Source organism: Callithrix jacchus, chromosome 20 (assembly GCF_049354715.1).
Source record: "Callithrix jacchus isolate 240 chromosome 20, calJac240_pri, whole genome shotgun sequence".
Taxonomy (NCBI): domain Eukaryota; kingdom Metazoa; phylum Chordata; class Mammalia; order Primates; family Cebidae; genus Callithrix; species Callithrix jacchus.
This window is the reverse complement of record NC_133521.1, coordinates 34630990-34656085: the sequence shown is the minus strand read 5'-3', so window position 1 is coordinate 34656085 and position 25096 is coordinate 34630990. Positions and strand designations below refer to the sequence as shown.

The following is a 25096-nucleotide window of genomic DNA, read 5'->3' as shown; positions in this document are numbered from 1 at the left end:
TTTATACATTACAAGGATGCATCTTATGGTATCTGAGTTGTATTTTAATTTTTGAAGCATTTGTGAGAGCTTAAGCTAGCGCTGTGCTAAAGAACAATTCAGGTTGAAATAAATATCAACAACTGAATAAGTTACAGTGTACTACTGGTGTGATTAAAGCTTTTCTAGCATATATTAAGGACTATTGAAGTATCAGAAGAAGCAACTTGTTCCTGCTTTTGCATTTATCTGTGGACTTTAGAGTAAGTGAATTAATGTTCAGACAATCTTTGTAAGGCAATTAAAAAGGAAGACCTTCCCCAAAAGAAAGATGAGGCCAGTAACATTATATTTAACTACTTTCATTGTCACTGGATTGTCCTAGAAAATAGTAAATTAGTTAATTGTTTAAATATCATAAATGATCCTTGATTTCTTTTTGTTATTTAGTTTTTGCTTCATAATCATAAATGTCACTCTGCAATCCAGCCAGGTGCAGAAGGGAACAAGAAAAACATGGAACCTAAAGGGAAGTATATAGCAAGAGCACAAAGATGATAGGATACAGAGAGCAAATGGGGTGGAGGGTGCTCTCCTGAGCTACGGAAGGAATGGTCTGGTGGTGAAGACAGACACAAATCAAACTTACTAGACTTGTCCACAGTTAGCAATGGTGATCTTGCTGGTCTTGCCATTCCTGGACCCAAAACGCTCCATGGCCTCCACAATCGTCAGGCCTTCTTTCACCTTGCCAGAGACCACATGCTGGCCATCCAACCACTCAGTCTGGGCAGTGCAGATGAAAAACTGAAAACCAGTTTGTGTTGGGTCCAGCATTTGCCACAGACAAGATGCGAGGACCCGTATGCTTCAGGATGAATTTCTCACCACCAAATTTCTCCCTGTAGATGGACTTGCCAACAGTGCCATTATGGCGTGTGAAGTCACCACCCTAACATACAAACCCTGGAATAATTCTGTGAAAGCAGGAACCCTTATAACCAAATTCTTTCCAGTGTTTGGAGCATGAAAGTTTTCTGCTGTCTTTGGAAACTTGTCTGCAAACAGCTAAAAGGAGAAGCAGCCCAAGGACTCTCCAATGATGGAAATATTGAAGTTGACCATGATTGTTACTATGGGGCTCCCGGTGGCAGTGGTATCTGAAAAGCTGATTTTTTTTTTTTTTTAATGAAGTATAGATATGGTTGTTTAACCTGAGGGATTGTAAACCTCAGATTACTAGAGCTAGCATCAAGCTGCCAGTGGGATTCATTTTATAGATTGGAAAGCAGGTTAAAAGAGAGATGTGACAGACCTGAGGTTACCCAGATAATCAGGTACTAAGTTAACGATCTACAAAGAGCCAGTCCTGGGCTTGTGTCTCCCTGGAAATCCAGGATTTTTTGTTTTGTTTTTTGTCTTTAGGAGTTTCGCTCTTGTTGCCTAGGCTGGGGTGCAGTGGAGCGATCTCAGCTCACTGCAACCTCTAACTCCCAAGTTCAAGTAATCCTCCTGCCTCAGCCTCCCAAGTTGCTAGAATTACAGGCATACAGCACCACATCTGGCTAATTATGTATTTTTAGTAGAGATAGGGTTTCACCATGTTGTCCAGGCTGGTCTTGAACTCCTGACCTAAAGTGATCCACAAAGTGCTGTAATTACAGGTAGGAGCCACTGTGCCTGGCCTCAGGCCTTTGTTTTTATTCCTATATCAAAGGCGATTTTAGGGGTACCCTGTGGAAAGTGTAAACTGAAGAAGGCACTTGGGAGCCAGTGAGGGCTCTATGCAGGGCTCAAAGTAGGACAACACTTACTTTGCTTATATAAAGATGATTGTCCTTTTCAAAAATGTCTAGTATTGGCAGAAAAAAATTATTTTTTCATTAGAGTCACATGCTTCAAATATTTGGGTGACTTTAGAATCTAGAGTCTTTCTGGGATCAACTCACCTGCCTGGTGAATATCAAGAATTAGGGATCATTGTGACATCAGCAGATTCTTCAACAAGACTTTCTTCTCAGCTCACCTCACCTCCATGCCACCCATCCAAATCTGTAACACTCCCAAGAGTCTTATGGTTTATTTCACTCTTCTCTTCATTAAAACCCATTAGAATAAAATAGTCTACTTTGAAAACTATTTTATAAAAGGCTTAAATGTGGTATTTCCTGATTCCTACTAGAATTTTCTTCATTACAATAAAGGTTATTTGACAGCCCCAAATCATGAATCTCCACTGGCTAAAGTGGTGCATTAAATAATTTAGTACAATGGAGAGTTATCTGCCTCTCACGTCAGTGGAGGCTGTGCTATACTTTTAGTAGCAGTAATAATAAGTGATACTGAAGCTGTGTCCCAAAGATTTAAAAAAAAAAAACCCACTGAGTAAATTCTTGGGCTTACAGAATAGCAGACAAGAAAAGTTAAAAAGCCGAAACCGATACTGTCCTAAAAAGTAAGAAACCAGGAACTAATAGAAATTCTTGCGTTTGCAGGATAGCTGATAAGAAAAGAAACAACTTTCTGGAAGGCTGAAACTCCCTACACTTGTGAGATCAAGAAAAAACTGGCTGAAATCGGTTGGAACCAAGTTGGCGGATTGGAGTTTGTGCAGCATGAGCCTGCTGATGTCACAGCCTGAATTTCCACTCAATGTTTCATACTAACTGCTTCTGAATTTGCACATGAAACCCATGAGGTAGCATGAAGAGGTAAGTGTGCATGTCCCAGGACTTCGCAGTCCTCCTTTTTCCTTCCACCAATCCACCTGCTAATTTCAGAATCTACCCCTGAACCTTTTCTAAGAAAAATTCTGACTTGAAGCTAGCACAGGGAGACAGATTTGATCTTGACTTCTGTATCCTTGTGAGTCAACCTGCAACATGAAGCTTTTCTTTTCTCAAAAACATGGTGTCATAGCATTGGCTTCCAGTACATTAGGCCGTGTATCAGTCTGTTTTCATGCTCTGATAAAGACATATCTGATACTGGGTAATTTATACAGAAAAAGAGGTTTAATGGACTCAGAGTTCCACATGGCTGGGGAGGCCTCACAATCATGCTGGAAGGTGAGAAGGAGGTCTTACATGGCAGCAGGGAAGAGAGAAAATGAGAACCAAGTGAAAGGGTTTTCTCCTAATAAGACCATCAGATCTCGTGAGACTTATTCACCACCATGAGAACAGCATGGGGGTAACCTCCCCCATGATTCAGTGATTGTCTACTGGGTCTCTCCCACAGCACATGGGAATTATGGGAGCTACAATTCAAGATGAGCTTTGGGCAGGGATACAGCCAAACCATATCAGGGAGTGCTCCCCTTTTGCTCAGTAACAATATTCAGCACCAGCAGTGTGTTAAGCATTGGACTAAAACTTCATATTGGTAAATTTAATTCTTAGTCTTTTGTGCTCCTATAACAAAACATCACAGACAAGGTAATCGATAGTGGAGAGAGTTTTCTTTTCTCATAGTTCTGGAGGCTGGGAATTTCAAGATCAAGGGGCGGGCATCTGGTGAAGGCTATCTTGCTGGATCATCCCGTGGTGGAAGGTGGGAGGCCAAGAGGGAAAGAGAGAGAGACGGGGGCTGAACTTTCTCTTTTATAATGAACCCACTCTCTCCATAATGGCATTCATTCATTCATGAGGGCAAAGCCTTCATGATGTAACCACTTCTTAAAGGCCCAAAGTTGTATACCATTATAATGGTAATTACACTTCAACATAAGTTTTCAAACCATAGCATTAGTTTTTACAATCACCCTATGAAGTGATACATATTGAACATTTTCTACTAAGAAGTACATGAATGCCCACAGAGTTCAAGTAATTTTCTCAAGGTCCTATAATTAGAAAAATGTGCAGGACGATTTCTGTTTATATGTTCATACTACATGGAATTAAGAATATGGTGCTTGATGTTAGCAACGTTGGGGCTTTATGAATTTTCATGAAAAGTAATTGTTCTCTTGACCTCGGGACACATGTGTTAACATTTTCTCATTATTGGACCACTGTAAAGAGTGGACGTGGAAAAAGTTTTAGCTGTGTTATGCTGAGTCAGTGTGACCATAAGTTAATTCTTTTTTTTTTTTTTTTGAGACGGAGTTTCGCTATTGTTACCCAGGCTGGAGTGCAATGGTGCGATCTCGGCTCACCGCAACCTCCGCCACCTGGGTTCAGGCAATTCTCCTGCCTCAGCCTCCCCAGTAGCTGGGATTACAGGCATGCGCCACCATGCCCAGCTAATTTTTAAAAATATTTTTAGTAGAGACGGGGTTTCACCATGTTGACCAGGATGGTCTCGATCTTTTGACCTCTTGATCCACTCTCCTCGGCCTCCCAAAAGTGCTGGGATTACAGGCTTGAGCCACCGCGCCCGGCCCAAGTTAATTCTTAAGGTAGTGGTATGACAATAGATAGGATGATGTCAGCAGAATATTTTAAACCATGACTGTCCGGCTGGCTCCAGGTTACATGAGCCTCTGTGGTTAGTGCCATGGGGTGGCTAAACACACATCCCAGGGCTTTCAAGGAATCCAGGGCTAGCCTCCACCCACTCTACAGGCAAAACACCCCCCCCGCCCCCCCGTTCTTCCAATCTGATATACTCTTCTGCTGGTATAACTTGATATTCAAGGGCTTCCTGCAGCAGCTCAGCATCCCTGAAATAAGTGAGTTTTGTCAGTGCTGGGAGGTGTGTGCCAGGGTCTGGTGCCCAGAGAACAGCCTCCCCACTCACTGGCCCATTTCCTAAAACCCACTATGGCGGTTAAAATTCTTAGTTGAAAGTAGGAGAGACCAACTCTGGCCAGCTCATTGAAAACGTGGCTATGAGTACTAAACACTGGGGTCTATTGGGGGGAAAAGGGGAGGGCCAGTGGGAGGGGGAGGTGGGGAGGGATAGCCTGGGGAGAAATGCCAAATGTGGGTGAAGGGGAGAAGAAAAGCAAAGCACACTGCCATGTGTGTACCTACGCAACTATCTTGCATGCTCTGCTCATGTACCCCAAAACCTATAATCCAATAAAAAATTAAAAAATATATATATAAAAAAAAAAAAAAAAAGAAAACGTGGCTATGAAATCAGTTAATTTCACAGCAGGCAGGATGGAAAGCGACTGAACACCAGGAAAAATGGAAGCAGAAACCGAAAAGAAAGATCACAAGAACGCTTTCTCTGCCCTCTGCCTGTACTTCTCTGTGAACATCTTTGTTATGTAGAATCTCTGAATCTCTCTGTTCCTCTCTCTTTGTATCTTTGTTGCTTGTTTCTCAGCTTCCAGCTTTTCCTGTTTCTGTATAAACATCCTGGCCACACAGAGCTCTTAAATTCTCATGTTTATTGTTCAGCCACACAGGGAAATCTGACTTATTGGCCCCAATTCCAAGTTCTTCAGCAAATATCTGATGCACTCAGTTCTGGGACTCACTTCCTACCCTCATCTGTGAGCAGAGTGGGATCACACCATAGGAATGTGGCCCACGGGAACCTGCTCCTACTGCGTGTGGGAGAGCCGCTTTAGGAAGGGGGCACCAAACTGAGTTGGGCAAAGCCACGGCAGCCAGGGAGAAGGCTCTCTTTCTATTTTTTCCTGGAGGTTCCTTTTCTACTTTACTGAGGACAGTAAGGGGTAGGGGGTGGTGTTTGAGGTCCCATCTGGGTGGCACTGCCAGGCTCCTGTAGACAGTCTCCATAAGATTCATCTCTCTGGGTTGGGGAGAACTATAGCTGGAAGGGGCATGTGAGCTATGATTTCCTTTCATGTCTTTCTCCTCTTCCTCTATCAGGAAAGTATTTCTCTCTTTCTCTTTCAGGAAAACCTCCTCCCTCACCCATGTGGCCCTTTTGGTGAATGAATCTCCTGGGCCCACCCTTTCCTGGACATGTGCATAGAAGGCCTGAACCCCCAGTGCAATCAAAGTGCCCCAGCCAGTGGCCCACAGCAGACCAACGAGAATCCTTCGGCCTCATTGGAAAAAAAAAATCCTTTTTTTTTTTTGAGACAAAGTCTTGCTCTTGTCCTCCAGACTGGAGTGCAATAGCATTATCTTGTCTTGCTGCAACCTCCACATCCCAGATTCAAGCAATTCTCCTGCCTCAGCCTCCTGAGCTGGGGTTACAGGAACCCACCACCATGCACGGCTAATTTTTATATTTTAAGGAGAGATGGGGTTTCACCATGTTGGCCAGGCTGGTCTTGAACTCCTGACTTCAGGTGATCCGCCCGCCTCAGCCTCCCAAAGTGCTGGGATTACAGGCATGACCAGAGCAGCAAAAGGCTACTTCTTTTCAGTGGGATTGCTGAGCTGTTAGGTGGGAGCCTGGGGGTCTAAAACTCCCATGACCTGCCAAAGAGAGGGAGCCTGTGGGAGGAATGATACCAGAAGGAAGTCAAGGAAAGCTGTGAGATGGAGAGACAGACCACGAGCCCTAAAGCCAGCTCTGAAGCCAGAAGCAGTTCTGTATTCTCCAATCATGAGAGTTATAAATCCTTTTTTTTGCTTATAAAGAAAGCAAACTTGTAACCTAATATACTGGCACATATGCCTCAACTCAAAACAGGCTCTGAGGGCTCCCACAGCTCCATTTAATTATTTCCTTAATGACAGATTATTTTATTTGTAAAATCTTCAAAGGAAGACATCTAATCAGCAGCAGAGCTCTAGAATATAATATCACAATTCATCATAGCCTTGATAGCTGTTGCTATGATTAGTAACATTTGGTATTGCATCATGAAATAATCCATAGGTTTAGAAATATTGTCTTGTTATTATGTTTTCTTTTAGTTGAAAATTTTAGGAAAAGAGTATGAAATAATTTTTACAAGGGCAAATTGCCTAATTTAAAAAGAAAGTCCACTAAATTTTTTCCAAGGCCAATATTAGGCAGTCCTGCAAAGCTAGATAAAATATATTTAGCTACAATGACTTCATCATACTGTATATTAAACTGGTTTTTAGTCTATAGTTTGCCTGTAATTGCATTATATCCTATATATATATTTAAATACCCTATTATGTATCTAACATTGGCTCTTGTATATGAATTTAACTATTAGAGCGGTATCAAAGCAGTTAGCAACTTGCAATGTTATGCAAAGACCTTAATTTTTCACTGTCTGAGGGTTTAGAAATATTATGTTTTGCTTTTCTAGTCATAATGGGGCTGCTCTCCCTTATGTAGATAAGGCTGCATCAGCACTTTTTAATATAACCTGTTAATTTCACGGGAATTTATAAGCTGCCGGTAATCCATATCCTCAGAATTGGGAAACATCTGCGTCTTTTGAGATAGAAATGTCTTTTCCTTAATTTTCTTCTTTAATTTTCCTCCTCAAACATGGAATGCTATTCTTTCAGGTGCCGCGTGTGTCTTTAACAACGCACAGCCTTCTTTAGCTGCATTTAGTGATCACTATCTCCAGCTGCTCAGCCGTAACCATGTTTTCATTTTTTATTTTTAAGGGTGACTGAGAGCCTCTCATAAGATGTGCACCTGAATATCAGTCTGAATCACTGATGCCCTCTTTGGGACCAGGGAGGACTCTATACTGCAGGGGGCACTAGCACTCTTCATTTCTCTAAGCCCATGAGCAAGTCAAGCCTCAGGTAAAGTCTGCAAAGTAAACTCCATATAACTTTGGACCCTAGCTCCACGTTGTTATTGCTCTTTCCCCCCACATGCCCACCTAAGCATAGTGGGAAGGTGGCTTTGTTTGGTTGTTTGGAAATTGATAAATGGGACCCAAAATTGAGGAGAAAGAGGCATCATAGATTAAACAAACTAACAAACAAACAAAAAACCAAACCAAAACAAAAAAACTAAGGTTATATGCCCAGAAAGTCTGAAAACCGTTTTTTCTCCCTCAGTCATCATCCCATTCTCATTCCCTGCCAATCCTATATAAACAGAAGATTAGAAAGAAAACTTGGGCTACCCTGTGGCTTTTCCCACTGTGATTTCCACCTAGGCACCAACAGTTTAGAGAATCTCCAAGAACTTTATAAAGACTGGGGGGCTCACAGAGGGTAGGATGCTTTCGAAATATAAATAGAAATTTTCATGTGCCATAAGGATGTCTATTTTTCTAGGGAACTAACTTCAAGAGTGGGAAAGAGAACTTGAGACAGGAAGCAGAAAGGAAGGAAAATGGAATGCAGTGGTACCCATCATTTTGAGGGTATGCATGTGTCACATGAATCAAGAGAAGTTACTGAAGAGGAGGTGGTCTTCATTCTTCTTGCAGGCTTCATCTTACAAATATCAATTGTTCTTATAAAGCCGCATAAACGACAGTAATTCCAAGTAGGTTCTAGGTCTATATGGGAAAGATAATACAGTAAAGATCTGAAAATAACTTAGGAGAATATCTTTATGATATCCTGGTTGACAATTTTTTCAACAGGACACATCCACGCACTCACAATTTATATACCAACATTATACAGTGACAGGTGTTTTTACATAATTTAACTCTGTTCACACCATTTCATGTTTAAGAATAATGCCCCACTTCTGAATCTTAGAAAATTAAATTTCAACATATCACTGGCCACTGACTTTCCAAACCCAGTGGGTACATGATGAAGGTGACTTTTTAAAGGGAAAGTAAGAAAGCTGGTTAGAGCTTTCATGTGGATCAAAGCTCAACTCAAGCCAACCTTTAGGTGGACCTCAAGAATTTTTGTAGTTAAAATCTAGACTCCTTTTAAAGAGGAGCATTAGATATACTGAAATTAAGAAAAAGGCAACTCTAATATTTTTTAAGAATATAACACAGCAGGAAATGAGTTAGCTGATTTACATGCACTGCTTTTCTTAACCCATACGATAGTTCTATATGGCAAATATAATTATGCTCATTTTTTTTTTTTAGACGGAGTTTTGCTCTTGTTACCCAGGCTGGAGTGCAATGGCGCGATCTTGGCTCACCGCAACCTCCGCCTCCTGGGTTCAGGCAATTCTCCTGCCTCAGCCTCCTGAGTAGCTGGGATTACAGGCACGTGCCACCATGCCCAGCTAATTTTTTGTATTTTTAGTAGAGATGGGGTTTCACCATGTTGACCAGGATGGTCTCGATCCCTTGACCTCGTGATCCACCCGCCTCGGCCTCCCAAAGTGCGAAGAAGCTGACTGACAGGGTAGTTGAGCAACCTATTAAACATCACACAGCTAGGTCATAGCGGAGCCAGGGCTGGGATCCAGACAGTCATCTTCTTTGACTGTCTATAAACTCCTATCAAGGGGAGAAGTTACTTGGCCTGGAAATTTTTCATAGCATATGCTATCCACTATTGGCCTCCACTGTAGGAAAATCTTGCTTTTCCTTCCATGGAACACAGGGCTTCCATGTGCCTTCTTTTTAACATAACTTCTGTGAGATATTTTTTAAGTAAACTGAGAGATATTTAGAATTAGATTCATATAGCTTTTGGAAATTTTTTGCTGAATGATTTCAAATAGCGTATCTAACTCTGGAATTACAGAGCTTTTCCATGTTTCATGGAAAGGAGAAGGGGCACCTCTTTGTTACTGAAGTTGAGAAATGGAAGTCAGAACTCCACTCACAGTATCCATAGCTGTATTAGTCAGGGTTCTCTAGAGAAACAGAACAATAGGGAACAGAACCAACAGAACTAACAGAACCAAGTTCTATTCTAAGCAATAGAATAGCATATATCCTATCATACATATGTATATATAGAGAGACATTATATATAGAGGTATATACATACAAAGATATTTTACACATATACAGATTTCTCTCTTTCTGTAAAAAAGAGCAATGGGCTCAAACAATTTTGGGGACTGGCAGGTTGGAATTTGCAGGGCAAATTCCAGGGGGATTACCCAGTAATGGTGTTTGCTTTGGCATTGTAACCTGGCCTTATAATCTTTCTCTACAAGTGTGCTGACTTAGAGCCTAGGAGAGTTAATATTGTAGTCTCCATTCTGAAGGCATCATTCCTTTTTTCTTGGGAGACCTCAACGGATTGGGTGAGGCCCATTCACGTTATGAAGAATAGTCTGCTTTACTCAGCCTATGGGTTTAAATGTTAATCACATTAAAAGAAGTATCTTCACAGCAACATCTGGACTGGTGTTTGATCAAACATTAGGCACCATAACCTAGCCAAGTTTACACATAAAATTAACCATCACAATGGCCATACGTCCCTCAAAAAGGGGAGATGTGTTACTTGTCACCTTATTACTCAAGGTTAAGGATGGAATCCAGACTCTGCCCATGGTCTCAAGGTTACCCACCAGAGCGGGAGGCAGGGAAGTGGTGGAGGTTGAAGCTTGCCCACAATCTTAGCAGACACCATTTCAGTGGAGAAAGGATAATATGTCCCCTTGTTACTACAAGAGAGATGCAATTCAGGGCTCTGTCCACAGTTCCCATGCCGATTACAACATCTGGAGGGAAAAAGGGTGGTGTGATTTTATTCATGGTGATCCCCTGAGTATATAGCCTTGTGAAGGATATACTCTTTGATAGCTTGACACTTTCCTGTTCCTTTTGCTAGAGAAAAAGGCTTTTCCTGGGCCTTTTGGTCTGTGTGCATTGCCATTTCCTGGTTGTGGGTTTCTCCAATGCCCAGTCCAGGTTGCGTAGGAGTACGGTGTGGGGGAAGAAATTGGAAATAACCTCCCTACCATTTCTTGAGTTCCAAGGTCTCTAGCCATAGCAATTTATTTTTTACACTTCTCCAAGTGTTTGTATTTGTTTTGATTCTTTTCCCAAGGGTTTTGACTGTAATTAGTGGTACAATTACACTGAAATGCATTTTCTCCATCTTATTTGAAAACGTAAATTAGAAGTAGGTGCCCTGAAGACATCTTTTATCAAGTTGAGGAAGTTCCCCTTTATGATTAGTTTTATAACTTTTTAAAGAAATCATGAATAAATGTTGATTTTCAAATACTATTTTTTATATTTGCACATAAATTTATTCTTATTCTGAATATATCCATACTTCCTAGTGGTAAGACATAATCTCTTGGTTGGTAAGGGGCTTTTTCTCATGTGAAGCCCCTCCCGGAACTCTGATGGGCTAGAATTTGCACTCCTTTGGTCCCTCAAGTTCAGTGATGATTCGCTTGAGTTAATCTCTTTGGTCTTAACGGGACCTGTTTCAAAATCATGAGTGGACCCGTAATGATCCATAACTTGTGTTCACTTTTTTTGGACAGCAATGGCATGCCCTTCATAGAGCCCTCAGACTCGCCATTACTGACCAGATGTCACCTATATTACCAACAGCACATAATGTATAGCATCATAGACCCCACTGGTAATTGTTAGAATTCATTTAGGGTGGTGGCAAAAATATTAAAAATAGTACAGAAATTTATAGAATATAGTTTCAAACCCTTTTGGAAGCCCTAAGGGTTTTTCTATAGTTCGTGGCTGAAGGCAGCCAGAGTCTCTTTGCAGGAGCCAGAGAGGTGCAAATACAAAGGAATGTGAGTAGTTTACCTAGCTTGCTTGTTTATTCATGTGGTTGTAAAACTAACCTTTGAGCTGCATGGGGAGGTCGACCAGGGGATTACCCAGTAATGGTGTTTGCTTTGGCATTGTAACCTGGCCTTATAATCTTTCTCTACAAGTGTGCTGACTTAGAGCCTCTGTTATTAAAACTGTACTGCAAAAGTGGGGAGGGGGTGAACTAGTCAGTGTTGTATAGCTGTGATCTCTCTCTGTGAGTAGCTTACGACCCTCTAGCCCACTGTTTACTGTAAATTTGTGTCTGGGTGCTTTTATTCATCTGTTATGCAGCTGGGGTCTGTGAGACGGGCCCCAGCTGTAATATTAGAGAATCCAAATCACGGACTCCAGGAAACCAACATCAATGAGATTACTAATTCCACATCAATAATACTTGAAAATTCACATCATTAAGGCCATAGCTCTTCTATACTCCACAATTCATTCCATAAACTCCTTACTAAGCTTACAGATTTCATGTTGTTGAATCTTTAGGCGCCTTTTAATGGAATCACAGACTTCTACGTCTAGGCTTATGGTTCCCTTCTTTTTGACTGATACATGCATGCCCTTCTACGGATGTAGCAGACCACCTTCCATAGTGTCACTGTGCCATTCATGTGTTCAACCTCATAGACTCTGGCCTTTATACTTCCATGGATACAAGGACATTGTAACTTAAATAAATTCAGATCTATGTTTGTGATAATATATGGGAACAAGGGATAGTTATAACAAGGCAGCAATGTTGTGGTGTCAAATACACGAATTAAGCACATCCAGATCACCTAAAATGGTACAAATAGTCTGATTCCTAGCATTCGTTTTCCATGTTCACTTTCCTAGCAAGGTATAGAAACTATATGTTGTAGAAACCCCCAAATTCCCCTCTGCCTGCGACATCAAAAACTGAGCTCACAGTATGTGCCAGAGAAGAGTTTGAAACATACTTAGAAGAAAACATAAAAATTGCCAATTACATTATATTTCAACAGATATATTATATATGCCAAGTATCATGAAGGCCAAGACATCTCTATCTTCCATCATTAACAATATGAATTGGTATCTCAAAAGAAAATGTAATTTGAGTCATGTTTTTAGTAAATATCCTGAAAGATCTAAAGGCAAGTCCCCTAAAGGACACTCCCTTAATCACATTTTTAGGTGACTGTTTGCACTGAGTTAGTGGTTTCTAAATAAGAAAATTTATCCAAAAATGAGGATAAATATGTAATTGTCATCATTTAATTTACTGCATTTAAGTTAGTGGTTATGGTCATATAAATTTGTATATTATAACAGGCTTACAAAGGCGTTGTAATTTAAATATAATGCATGATATTATACATGTAAGCAAATTTCACTTTGAAAGGCAAAAAGCCAGTATATTTCTGAAGTATACTTTGTATACCATTGAAAAGAAAAAGAACCAGAGTACTAATTAGTTGAATGTTAATAAAGGAAAGAAATGATAAAAAATAAATGTGGGAGTGAGACAGGACATCCAGGTTGGCAGTGTGAGGAGGCTGACAAATCATCCTGCCCAAATCCATGATAAAACTGGGCAAAGCTGACAAAAACAATCCCTTAAAATCTATGGAAATTGATCAAATGCACACAGCTGAGAAGTTCTTATCCAGACAATCTAATGCATCTTTGTTAGAGTAGTGAGTTTTGAGGCATTTTACTCTTGGCATGCTCCCATTTTCTTCTAGCTCTGTGGCATGGAATTTCTACCTGGGCATTCAAGGCAGGCTGGGGACACTATGCTTTGCTGCTCTGCTGGAAGGGCTGATTTCCCACAGAGTGCAGAGAAATCTATGCCAGGGGCAATTTTTTAAAGCCATCGTGATCTCAGTGGAAGGCTGACACTGCAGCTAGCCTGAGGTTGCAATGCTAATTGGATTAATACACAAAATGACAGAGCAAGCACACACTACAGAGGAAACAGACTCCACAGAATTAACCCAGAAAAATCACTAAACAAACAAAAAAAGGAAAACAGCAACCAGTCCAGGCACGGTGGCTCACACCTGTAATCCCAACACTTTGGGAGGTGCAAATGGATCAGCTGAGGTCCAGGAGTTTGAGACCTGCCTGGCCAACATGGTGAAACTCTGTCTCTATTAAATATACAAAGAATTAGCTGGGCATGGTGGCGGGCACCTGTAATCCCAGCTACCTGGAAGGCTGAGGCAGGAGAATCACTTAAACCTGTGAGGCAGAGGTTGCAGAGAGCTGAGACTGCGCCATTGCACTCCATTCTGGGCAAGAAGACTGAAACTCAGTCTCAAAACAAACAAACAGACAAACAAATAAACAAGCTGGGTGGGGGTAACAGGGCGCAAAGTTACTAGAACCTATAATATAAAATACCAAACTTTGCACAATACATATAAAGAAATAGGAAAGTGTAACTCATACAGAAGATTAAAAAATCTATCAATAGAAACTCTTTCCAGAGCCTGGTGTGGGGCGAGCTGAGGCATTGTATGTAGTAAGAATGGACTTGAAAACAACTATTATAAATATCTTCAAAGAACTAATAGAAATGATGCTTAAAGAATTAAAGAAAGCACCGTGACCATGACACATAAGGTAGATAATATCAATAAGGAAGTGAAACGTATAAGCATGAGTCAAATGTAGATGCTGCAGATGAAAAATACAAAGACTGAAATGACCAGTTTACTAGAGGGACCCAACAGCAGGTTTGAGCTGGTAGAAGAAAGAACCCATCTTTAGGCCGGGCGCGGTGACTCAAGCCTGTAATCCCAGCACTTTGGGAGGCCGAGGAGGGTGGATCACGAGGTCAAGAGATAGAGACCATCCTGGTCAACATGGTGAAACCCCGTCTCTACTAAAAATACAAAAAGTTAGCTGGGCATGGTGGCGCGTACCTGTAATCCCAGCTACTCAGGAGGCTGAGGCAGGAGAATTGCCTGAACTCAGGGGGCGGAGGTTGCAGTGAGCCGAGATTGCGCCATTGCACTCCAGCCTGGGTAACAACAGCGAAACTCCGCCTCAAAAAAAAAAAAAAAAAAAAAAAAAAGAACCCAGAAACCCAAAGACAAATCAATAGAGATGAGCCAATTGGATGATGTAAAGAAAAGGTAACATAAATAAATAAAGATAACTTCAGAGACCAGTCAGGAACCATTAAGCCTACCAACATGAATTTAAGTCTATATCCAGAAGAGAGGGAGAGAAAAAAAATAAAGTAAAATAATATTAAAGAAACTTTGGCTAAAATTTTATTGAACTTCCAGGAAATTTAACAAATCCACAGTAGGTACAACAAAGAGACTCACATCTAGACACATCAGGCAAGCTGATGCAAATCAAATGCAGAAATAAAATCTTGAAAGCAGCAAAAGGAAAATGTCTCATCATCTGTGAGTAAGCCACAGTAAGCTAATTAGCTAACTTATCATCAGAAACAATGGAGGGCAGAAGTCAACATAATGACACATCCAAAATGATGAAAGAGGAAAAAAAAAAAAAAACGCACTGTCAGCCAATAATTAGTTTTCTAGAATTCCACAGGCAATGCTATTGTGGGAGGATAATTTTTTCAACAAATGGAGAGCTGTTACCTGGTTTATGAAAAGACTGGCTTAGAAAAAGCAAAGAAAGGAAAATAATAAATTGGACTTTATCAGAATTCAAACTTGCACTTCAGTAGACATCGCCAAAAAATTAAAAAAATAAACCACTATGGGAGACAATGTTTCAAATCTCGTGCCTAATAAAAGATTTGTATCTAAAATAGAACAGATGCTTTAAATTCAGTGAAAGGCAAATAACCAAATATAAAATGGGCAAAGCATTTTAGTAGATATTTCCCCAAAGATAATATACTTATGATCCATAAGCAAATCAAAGGATGTTGAACATCATTTGTCATTAGGGAAATGTAAATTAAATCCCTAATAGGATACTACTTTAGACACACTAGAATGAATATAATAAAAAATTAGTGATACATAGTGGTGAGGAGAACCTTATACACTGCAGGTGGGAAAGCAAAATGATATGGCCAGCTTGCAAAATTAGTTTGGCAGTTTACCCAAAGAGTTAATATACATTTTAGCATATGACCCAGCAATTTCATGTCTAGATATTCACCCAAGATAAATTAGAATACACACCTACACAAATATTCATATGCCAATGTAATGTAAGCTGCATTGCCCACAACAGCCAAAATGTGGAAACAACACAACTATTCATTGCCTAGTTAGGGAATAAGTAAATGTTGTATATTCGTGCAGTGATGCTATTAGCTAACAAAAAAGGAACTAAATACTCAAATATGCTACAACACAGAACAATATGCTCAGAAATAGTATGCTATGTGAAAATAGCCAAACACACTATACCACCTACTTTGTGATCCCATCTATATGACATGTTAGAGGTGGAGTGCTGAGGATTTGTGGGAAAACTGCTGGAATAAATGGGCTCATCGATGGGGGTTTGTGAGTCCAAAGGTCTCTAGTGCTAGTGTTATTGAACTGTAGAGCCAATAATGTTGCTATGTGGGGTTGTTACACTCCAGAATCAATGAAAATGATAATCAATAAAATGTGTAAGCTCAAAGATAAGTATTGTATAACAAGGGATAGCAGATTACTGAGTAATAGTGAGGATATAGGTTCAATTATGTTGGTATGCAGGCAAGGGAGGAGAAGACTCTAATGTCATAATGTGGTTCTGTGTGACCGAATTGTGTGAAAAGTATAGAGCTTTGAGTTCAGGGAGGTTTTAACTATGGGATTAGTGAGATGGAGTCTAGAGTTTCAATGATATGACTCCAGAGATAAGACGATAATGTTGCCAAGTGGTATTTTAGGCTGCATGATATGAAATTTGTGCATAAATAAAGTGGATGTGAAGTCAAGTGGCCAGTGATGTGGTATTTATAAGTTTAGATATGGGAGGCCAGTGATGGAGGATATTCTAAATGTGGGGTCATTGATGGCTGAACAGAGAACTACGTAGTCATTTATTGCTGCAAAACAAATTACCACAAACTTAGCAGCTAAAAAAAATATATGTATTATCTTAGAATTTTTGTGTCTCATAAATCAGAGCTTTGCTCTAAAAAGCTCTCTACTTAGGGTTTCACGGGCTGCTATCAAGGTGTCAGAGAGGCTGCGTTCTCATTTGGAAGCTTGATTAGGAAAGGATCTGCCTTCATGTTCACTGAGGATTTTTGTTGCATTAATTTCTTTGTTGCTGTAAGACTGAAGACCTTGGCTTCTCTTTGGCTATCAGCTGGAGGCTCCCTCAGCTGTGAGGGCACAGGGTATCTGGAATATAGGGCCAGTATGAAGTCACAGGAAACCCATCTGGGCCTATTCATGTTTCCAAGTCTGTGTTCGTCATACCATCTCTCCCAAGTGTGTTCCTGTCTGAGAAGACGCACCTTGATTCTCAGATGTATGGTTGGAATTTTGGGAACAGAAGTAACTGGAACTCTATGTCTACAGAACACAACATAGAATCTGTTCCCTCAGATTCTGGAGTCTGCGAAAGGAAAGTTATCTTTCTCTCAGTCAGGTATGAGGGCCTTTCTTAGTTGAGGGGACAAATCTGGGCTCTGAACCTGGAGGGGTGGGAAATATGTCAGTACTTGGAAGTGTGTATATTCCTGTCAGGGCCCCTCAGCTCACTCAAGATTCCCAGTGTGTGCTAGGAGCACCGTGTCCTCAGCACAGTTTCCCCTCCCACAGTCAGCCCAAGTGCTCCTGGGAAGTGTTTGTGACTTCAACATAGGAACCTTTGCAGTAGCTGTTGATTGTATTGTACAGGTTACAAACCTAAACACTGAGGGCACACATTCATGGGTGCTCTTTGGAAAATGTTATAAATTAGTAAGTTAGGTTCAAAGACATTAATCAATTTCCAGACTGTGATAGGCAGATCCCATCTTTATCACAAAACTATGAATCCTTTACAACTCCAATTGCCATTCTGTCTTTTACATTGTGTATGTGTTTTTTTTAGACAGTCTCACTCTGTTACCCAGGCTGGAGTGCAATGGATCACTGCAACCTCCGCCTCCCAGGTTCAAGCAATTCTCCTGCCTCAGCCTCCTGAATAGCTGGGATTACAGGCACCCACCACCATGCCAGTTACTTTTTGTGTTTTTAGTAGAGATGAGGTTTCACCATGTTGACCAGGCTGGTCTTGAACTCCTAGCCTCAGGTGATCCATCTGCCTCAGCCTCCCAAAGTGCTGGGATTACAGGCATGGGCCACCATGCCCAGACACTAGAACAAGTTTCTAAAGTGTCTCCCCCAAGTCCCCAAATTACATTGGGGATATATAGTCACCTACATTTTTTTTTCATCTTTTGGGCATGTTCACGAGGGAGATACAGTCTGACGATGGGTTCCGAAGTTAATTGTAGTATTTTTTTCTCAGTTTCCATTACACCAGCCACCAACTCTACCTACTTGTCAGCTTTGTTCTTTCATTTTGTTTATTTTTGGAATAGTTTTACAATTTAGGTTTTTAAGAGAACTTTTTGGAATACATTTAGATTTGCAGAAAACTTTGGAAAATTGTGCAGATATCTTCTATATCTATGGTACATTTGTCAGAACTATGAAATTAACATTGGTGCAATACTATTTAAACTATGGACTTCATGGGGCTTAATCAGTTTCCCAACCCATACCTTTTTCATTTCCCTGATCCAAGCCAGGATAACAGATCACACTGAATCCTCATTTAGGCTACCTTGGCTATTAGATGCTACTTCAGATTAATTCATGTGTCCTTTTGAAATGCCCAGGATTATTTTGCGTTTTCTGCCCCTGTCCTTCCTCCAAAGGGCTCTGGTTTCCTTTTAAGGACTAATTATGTTTAGAAACCAATGATGTTTAGATCTTGGTTCTAGGTGTGCTCATTCTACTGCGTGTCAATGCTTCATGGTCTGCTCAGAGGACCGAGGCAGAAAATCATTGTATATAAGCACCTCTGTAATTATGTCTGCATATGTATATCTGCATATACATTGTAATAAACCCGGGCTGGGTGCAGTAGCTCATGTCTATACTCTCAGTGCTTTGGGAGGCTGAGGTTATTGTTTGAGGCAAGGGGTTTTAGACCAGCCTGGGCAAAAAGAGAGACCCCCATCTCTACAAAAAAATTTTTAAATAAACAAACAAAACACAGCATGAATTCACACTGCACTGATATCTTTGATCCTGTGGACAAGATGACCCTAGTCTAGGACGAGTTTCTAAAACGTGTCCCATCGCCATAGAATAATGCAGCCCTTTTCCCTTGTTTATGCAGAGGATTTGATGACTTATTTGGTGGTACTGAGAGGCCCTGGAATAGCAAATGGGAAAAGCAACTGGCCTTTGACCTATATGTGGCCTCCTCTAGAGACAAAAGACTCAGTATGTGGTTAAGCCTAGGGTTCACGGACTGAGAAAGTTGGTAGGTTTTATGGTGGGGGATGGACTGTGTTGAGCGCATGGTTATGGGTCTGTACTCTTCAAGTAAGTTCCAGCTACATGCCTGCCTGGACCTGAGGATTTTCAGAATAGGGGGAGTGACCAGCGTCATAGCCTCACTGTGGTGAGTTGTCACCAGGTGAGGGTGTAGGGGCATGACTTTGTCCAAGAAGAGGCATGGCCAACTTGAAGGACAATGATTGTGGGACTAACCTCTGAGCTCTTTGCAACATCCTATGGAATTCTTTCATATTCTGGGACCTTTCCAGGGACAGTCATATTCCCTGTTCCAAGGGAACAGTCATAAGAATATTGGCATTCTCTTTGGGAATACTGGTTTTTCTTTGGAAAATTGGGATGGTTTTAGTACATTATTAATTTGCAATTTCATAACGTTATAACTAAGGTTAATATGAATATATATATATATAAAACCATAACAAATCTGGTGGATCCTGTTGTCCCCTAATCTACGTGAAATTAGAATAGTTAGTTATGATTATCATTGATATGATTATTATTTGCATTTATATTAATAGTATCATTGAAATTAATACTACAGTTGGGAATGAAGGGATGCTTGTAAACCAGAAGGATAAGTTCATATTTTAATGGATATTTTTGTGGTTTAAAAGAGGTAGATCCTCACTTATTAAAGCAGTGTTCATTATTGCTAATCCATTAGTAATAATAAATACCAGTCATTGAGTACTGGTGATAAATATAATACAAATGCAAAATGTATTGAGCACTTACTTGGTTTTAGATATTTCAAACGCATTCCATGTATTTAATATTTAATCATGGTAGTCATCCCATAGAGACGTTCTGTACTTTTCCACATTTCACAGTTGAGAAACCTGAGGCAAAGAATTATTAAATGACCTGCCCTGAGCAACTATAGCCATGAATTAATACGACTTGAATTTTAAACCAAGAACCTTGAATCCAGCTTTTATTTAGCCAACTTCTATATTTCTCATGGTGACTAAAAAATACATATCAGAGTTACTAATATTATTTATCCACATTTTGTCAACATTATAATGTTAGAAAAGACAGGAATGGAAAGAAGGCATTTTCCTAAATCCTCTCTTGTTCGCTGGCTCCCACCTGGCTCCCACCTTGCTGCTGGCCTCTGTGTTTTCCTGCCTCACATCACTGTCTCTGGGTAGACCTACTCTTTTTTCTGAATTATACTTTAAGTTCTGGGGTACATGTGCAGAATGTGCAGGTTTGTTACATAGGTGTACACGTGCCATGGTGGTTTGCTGCATCCATCACCTCGTCATCTACATTAGGTATTTCTCCTAATGCTATCCCTCCCCTATCCCCTCACCCCCTGCTATCCCTCCTCTAGCCCCCCAACCCCCGACAGGCCCCAGTGTCTGATGTTCCCCTCCCTGTGTCCATGTGTTCTCATTGTTCAACACCCACTTGTGAGTGAGAACGTACAGTGTTTGGTTTTCTGTTCTTGTGCTGGTTTTCTGTTCTTGGGTCAGTTGGCCGAGAATGATGGTTTTCAGCTTTATGCACGTTCCTGCAAAGGACATGAACCCATCCTTTTTATGGCTGCATAGTATTCCAGGGTGCATATGTGCCACATATTCTTTGTCCAGTCTATCACTGATGGACATTTGGGTTGGTTCCAAGTCTTTGCTATTGTGAACAGGGCTGCAATAAACATATGTGTGCATGTGGGAAGACCTACTCTTATACATTATTACACCACCACTTGTTTACCTGGAAGGTGGTGAGTTTGGTGAGAATGTAGAGTCCTTCACCCTGATGTCTGCTACTATGGTGTAATTCTGAGAAGGTGAAAATTCTGCTTCTGGTGGTTAAGGAAGATCCAAGGTGTAGGTGCAGGGGAGGCTGCATATTTTGTTGTTTTGAGACTTGGCTGAAGGCCTATAAGTAGCATCTTGAAACCCTAAACATGACGGGTCCTAGGTAGATTCCTCCTACTCTCCCCAGCAGTATTTCTTTATTCTGGGGACTGGTCAAGCCAGCAGAAAAATGTGGCTGTATGAGATCACATTACCTGGGTAAACCTACCAACTCCTCCTTCACATATGTCCCTGCCAAACAGAAGACTCTACCCTGCTATGAGAGAGTGTAGAGCATGTCTGGAGTTCAACAGGTTTTGGTTAAACAGTTAGACTATTGGTCCCAACGCCACAAATACTCCTGAGTGCTCTATATCATTTCCTCTTTCCTCTGTAGATGATCAGGCCCCTGAGGAGATATTTGAATTTATCGGCATAGCTGTTGAGGAAAACTGTTATGCTTATATTCATAGTGAATATTTTTCAGCAAAGATACCTCATGTAGAGTCAGTACACATCCTCCTGGCCCTTTGCCTTTTCTGACACTGTATGGAACCCTCAATTTGGATTGACAGACCAGAAGCACACCCACTGTCTCCCCTGAGTAACTCAGGACATTGTCCATCCAGGACTGCCCATCCATTGCTGATTCTGTTCCCTGCACAGGGTGTCCTGAGGCTCTCTGTCTGGATCACATAAACCAAAGAGTGGACACAGTGTGCTGACCATCAGAGGATGACTGCTGTCTTCCTGAGCAGCTTTGAAGATCAATAGATCAAAATGGAATAGGTGTAGAATGAAATATTCAAAACAGCATAACTAGAAGGGGAGAAAGAAGGGCTCCTGATATCCACAGGACAGATGGCAATTCTGCCATGCGTGGCCCACCAGCTTTTATTCCAGGGTCTGCTGCTTATTCTTTCCTCCTCTGTTCTGCTACTTCTCCCTCTTCCTTTCCCTGTTTTTATCTGTCTGTCCACCTTTCCCTATTTTCTCTCTGTGTTTGCTCTTTCTTTACATTCCATCGGCCTCCTCGCTCTCCTCTTTTCTCTGCCATTGGTATCTGCTGCTCCTGGCCATGGTTTGTTCCATCTTTAATCTTTTCTGTTTCCTCCTTCTGCTCCATACCCCTGTCTGATCCCAGGACTCTCTTCTCATCTCAGCTTCTGCTCCATTTTTTCCTGTATTGTCTATATGAGTGAGGCCACAGGATAAAGATGTGGTAAACTTATTTTTCTGCTTTCCTCACCCTCCAGGGAGATTTCCACACAGATACTGCTCACTACTTACTCAAATTCTTAATGTGTGGATAAAATTGTTGCTACCCTATAGTCAAGGAATACAACATACCAAGCCAAGCATCTGTCTACACTCTGTGAACAATCATTTCAAAATAACTAAAATCATAATGCTCTCAGATTTTACTTCTAACAATGCTTATTTCTTCTATATTTTTCTTCTTGAGCCGGATGCAGGTGAGAGGAATACCGGGATTTGTACAAGTTGAGAGCATATGATGTCTTTATGACACACATACACGTTTCTCTGTAGAGTTTTTCTTAATTGACAAATTTAGAAAAGCCTCAAGTATCATAGTAAGAATTTTTATCTTCATCTTAAATATAACAGAAAGCAACCATTGTGTTTGGTTAGTAAGAGCCAGGCTGAAGGGATCTCCCTCGTTCCATTCCGCACGATGCAGTCCTCAGTATTGACCATAGAATTTATGCAAAAAGTCTATTGAGATTGGCAAGATACCCAGGAAGAAAAATAATCCCTCATTTAGGAAATGGTTAGGAAATGAGAACCCTCAGAGAAACCTCATCCCAAATCTTGGACCACAAATTCAAGAGAAATGAGTCCTCACTACCAACACTGTGAACTTGAAGCCCACAGTATCTTCTGAGGCTCATTTTCTCTGCATTTGATCATTTTTTTGGAAAGATGAGTTTCCTTACCTGCCAAGTCTCAGATTCCTAACAGTTCCATGCAGGGACCTGGAAGTAATAACTTCTCACATAGAATTACTATGTATGTCTGTATTGAGCCATAGTTTGGGATTTACAACAAAGATAAAACAGGGACAAGGTTCACTGAAGGAGAACGTGGATAATCAGATAAGGCAAAATGCATATTTAAGGGCATATTTAAGAGTTGCTCTGGGTTAATCTAAGGGTGGGAAAGAAAAATGCATCAAAAAGAAAAGAAAAAAAATAGCCACCTGTATTGGAAATACAGAGGGGACGTGAAGTACTGAAAAAGGATTGAAACTCCAAGTTTTGCTAAAAGCTATTGTGTTTATAGCTCTGTCAAGTGAGATAAGAGCACATTTTATCCCATTAACATCTCAAGTGGTCTTCACTTCAATGACATTAGGCCTATAATAGTATACATTTTGTAGTAAATTGAAGCCTATGGTAAGTCAAGGTCAAGAGCAATTTATACTCTGATCAGAACAACAGAGCATTATTTCCTTACTGAACCATTCATGCTCCTCTTGTCTGAACATCAGATGTGATCTACTGAGAACATTTCCACCTGTGAAATTGTAGAAAAGAAGGAAATAAAATATACTATGTTGCACACATCCTAAATAAATGCAAAGTGCCAAAGTCATATACAAATGCTGTGTCTACATTTCTCCAGGTCTTCCCTTCCCCAGTGGTGTTGGAAAAGAGGCACAACCCAAGGGAACGCGGGATCAAAGACAGGCACAACGGCAACAGCAGAAATAAGATCAAACACATGGACAAACCTTCCATATCCTGACCCCAGACCAGTGTGAATGAGGAAAGACCCAGGTTCCATGCCCCAGGGGACATGAGGCTGCTCTAACCTCTGGTTTCTAGAGTTTACTGCCCTGGGCCTCAGATATATCTGGGCTGATGTACTGGAAAGTTTCAAAACCCTGGAATCCTAGTGACATTATAAGCAAATCCAATTAGCCCACTGCTCCTTATTAAGGACTAGTGTTTCCCTTCGTTGATGACAATTCAGAGGCCACGCCACACCTGAGCTAATATCTCTGCTGTGAACCCACAGAATACAGAACAGGATTGGTTCAGGGTGAGAGGACTCTACAACACCGGCATATATTAAAAACGGTGTGAGCAAGTAGCCCAGAACCTCACATCACTGTGCCAAAGCCTCTACTACATTTATAACATTTCCATCTGATGGTGGAAAAAAAACACAAGGTTGATTAAGAAATAAGTTTGCCCGGTGTAAAGCCTCCTTCTTGATTATGTATAATGCCATTTTATGACAGTGATGAATCGTTTACCGTTACCTACATTTTAGACATCTATTTCTTCAAACCTAGTGTATTCATTTCCTGTTGCTGTTGGAATAGAATTCTCGAGAACGTTGTGGGTCTGCCACATACATCAGAGGCTTGATTCCATTAGACAAGAGGCATCTCTGCATACTTTTTCTATGCAATTTCATCTCTATTCCTGGCTTCTGCTGATGTGGCTGACAGCATCCATGAGTCACATGCTCAATCTCTTCAAAGAACCCTCTGTGAGACTGAATACTCTGAAAAACTTTTGTCCCACTGAGGCACTAGGAAAAGATTATTTAGCCACACTCTTGGTTTTCTCTACAAGCCCACTTTCCTGACAGTCAATATTCCTGATTTCAGCATCTTCCACAAGCTAGATAGCCTGAGGATTTTCCATAGAATCAGGTCCTGGTTTCTTCATTCTTAACAATTCTTCCTTTAATCCATTCTTTTTTTACTCTCTCATTTTACTATGAGTTGCAAAAGAAACCAGGCTATATACTTTTGACACTTGGCTTGGAAATCTCCTGAGATGAATATCCAAGTTCACTGTTTACAAGTTGTGCTTTCTACATAACTGCAGGGCACAATTCCACTAAGCTTTCAGCTATTAAATAACAAGGATTCATCTTCTTACAGTTTCCAATAGCATGATCCTCATTTTTTTCTGAGTTCTCACCAGCAATATCTTTAACATCCATATATTTACTGAACAGCCTTTTTATGATGATTTAGGTATTCTCTAAGGGAATATGTTTTCTCTGCTACTCTCTTTACTTTCTTCTGAGTTATGTCTAGCAGAGTCAATAGCATCCATATTTCTAATAAATGGCCTTTTCAAGGCGACCTAATATTTTAAAAAATAAAGTTCCTTAAATTTTTTCCCACCCTGTGATCACTGTTCAGTTTTATAATCACTTCCATATTTTTAAGTATTTGCTACATCTACCTGTTACCAAAATCTATATTAGTTTTCTATTTCGGCTAGAATAAATTATCACAAAGTTAGTAGCTTAAAACAACACAG

General features: G+C 40.6%; 1 long non-coding RNA gene across 1 annotated transcript; it reads left to right on the top strand.

Moving 5' to 3' along the window:
- The first annotated feature begins 2474 nt into the window (after positions 1 to 2474).
- LOC118149736 (uncharacterized) lies at positions 2475 to 10072 on the top strand. Its single transcript, XR_004737400.3, has 3 exons — positions 2475 to 2690; positions 7452 to 7595; positions 8079 to 10072. It is a non-coding gene; the product is annotated as an uncharacterized LOC118149736 (long non-coding RNA).
- Positions 10073 to 25096: the final 15024 nt, after the last annotated feature.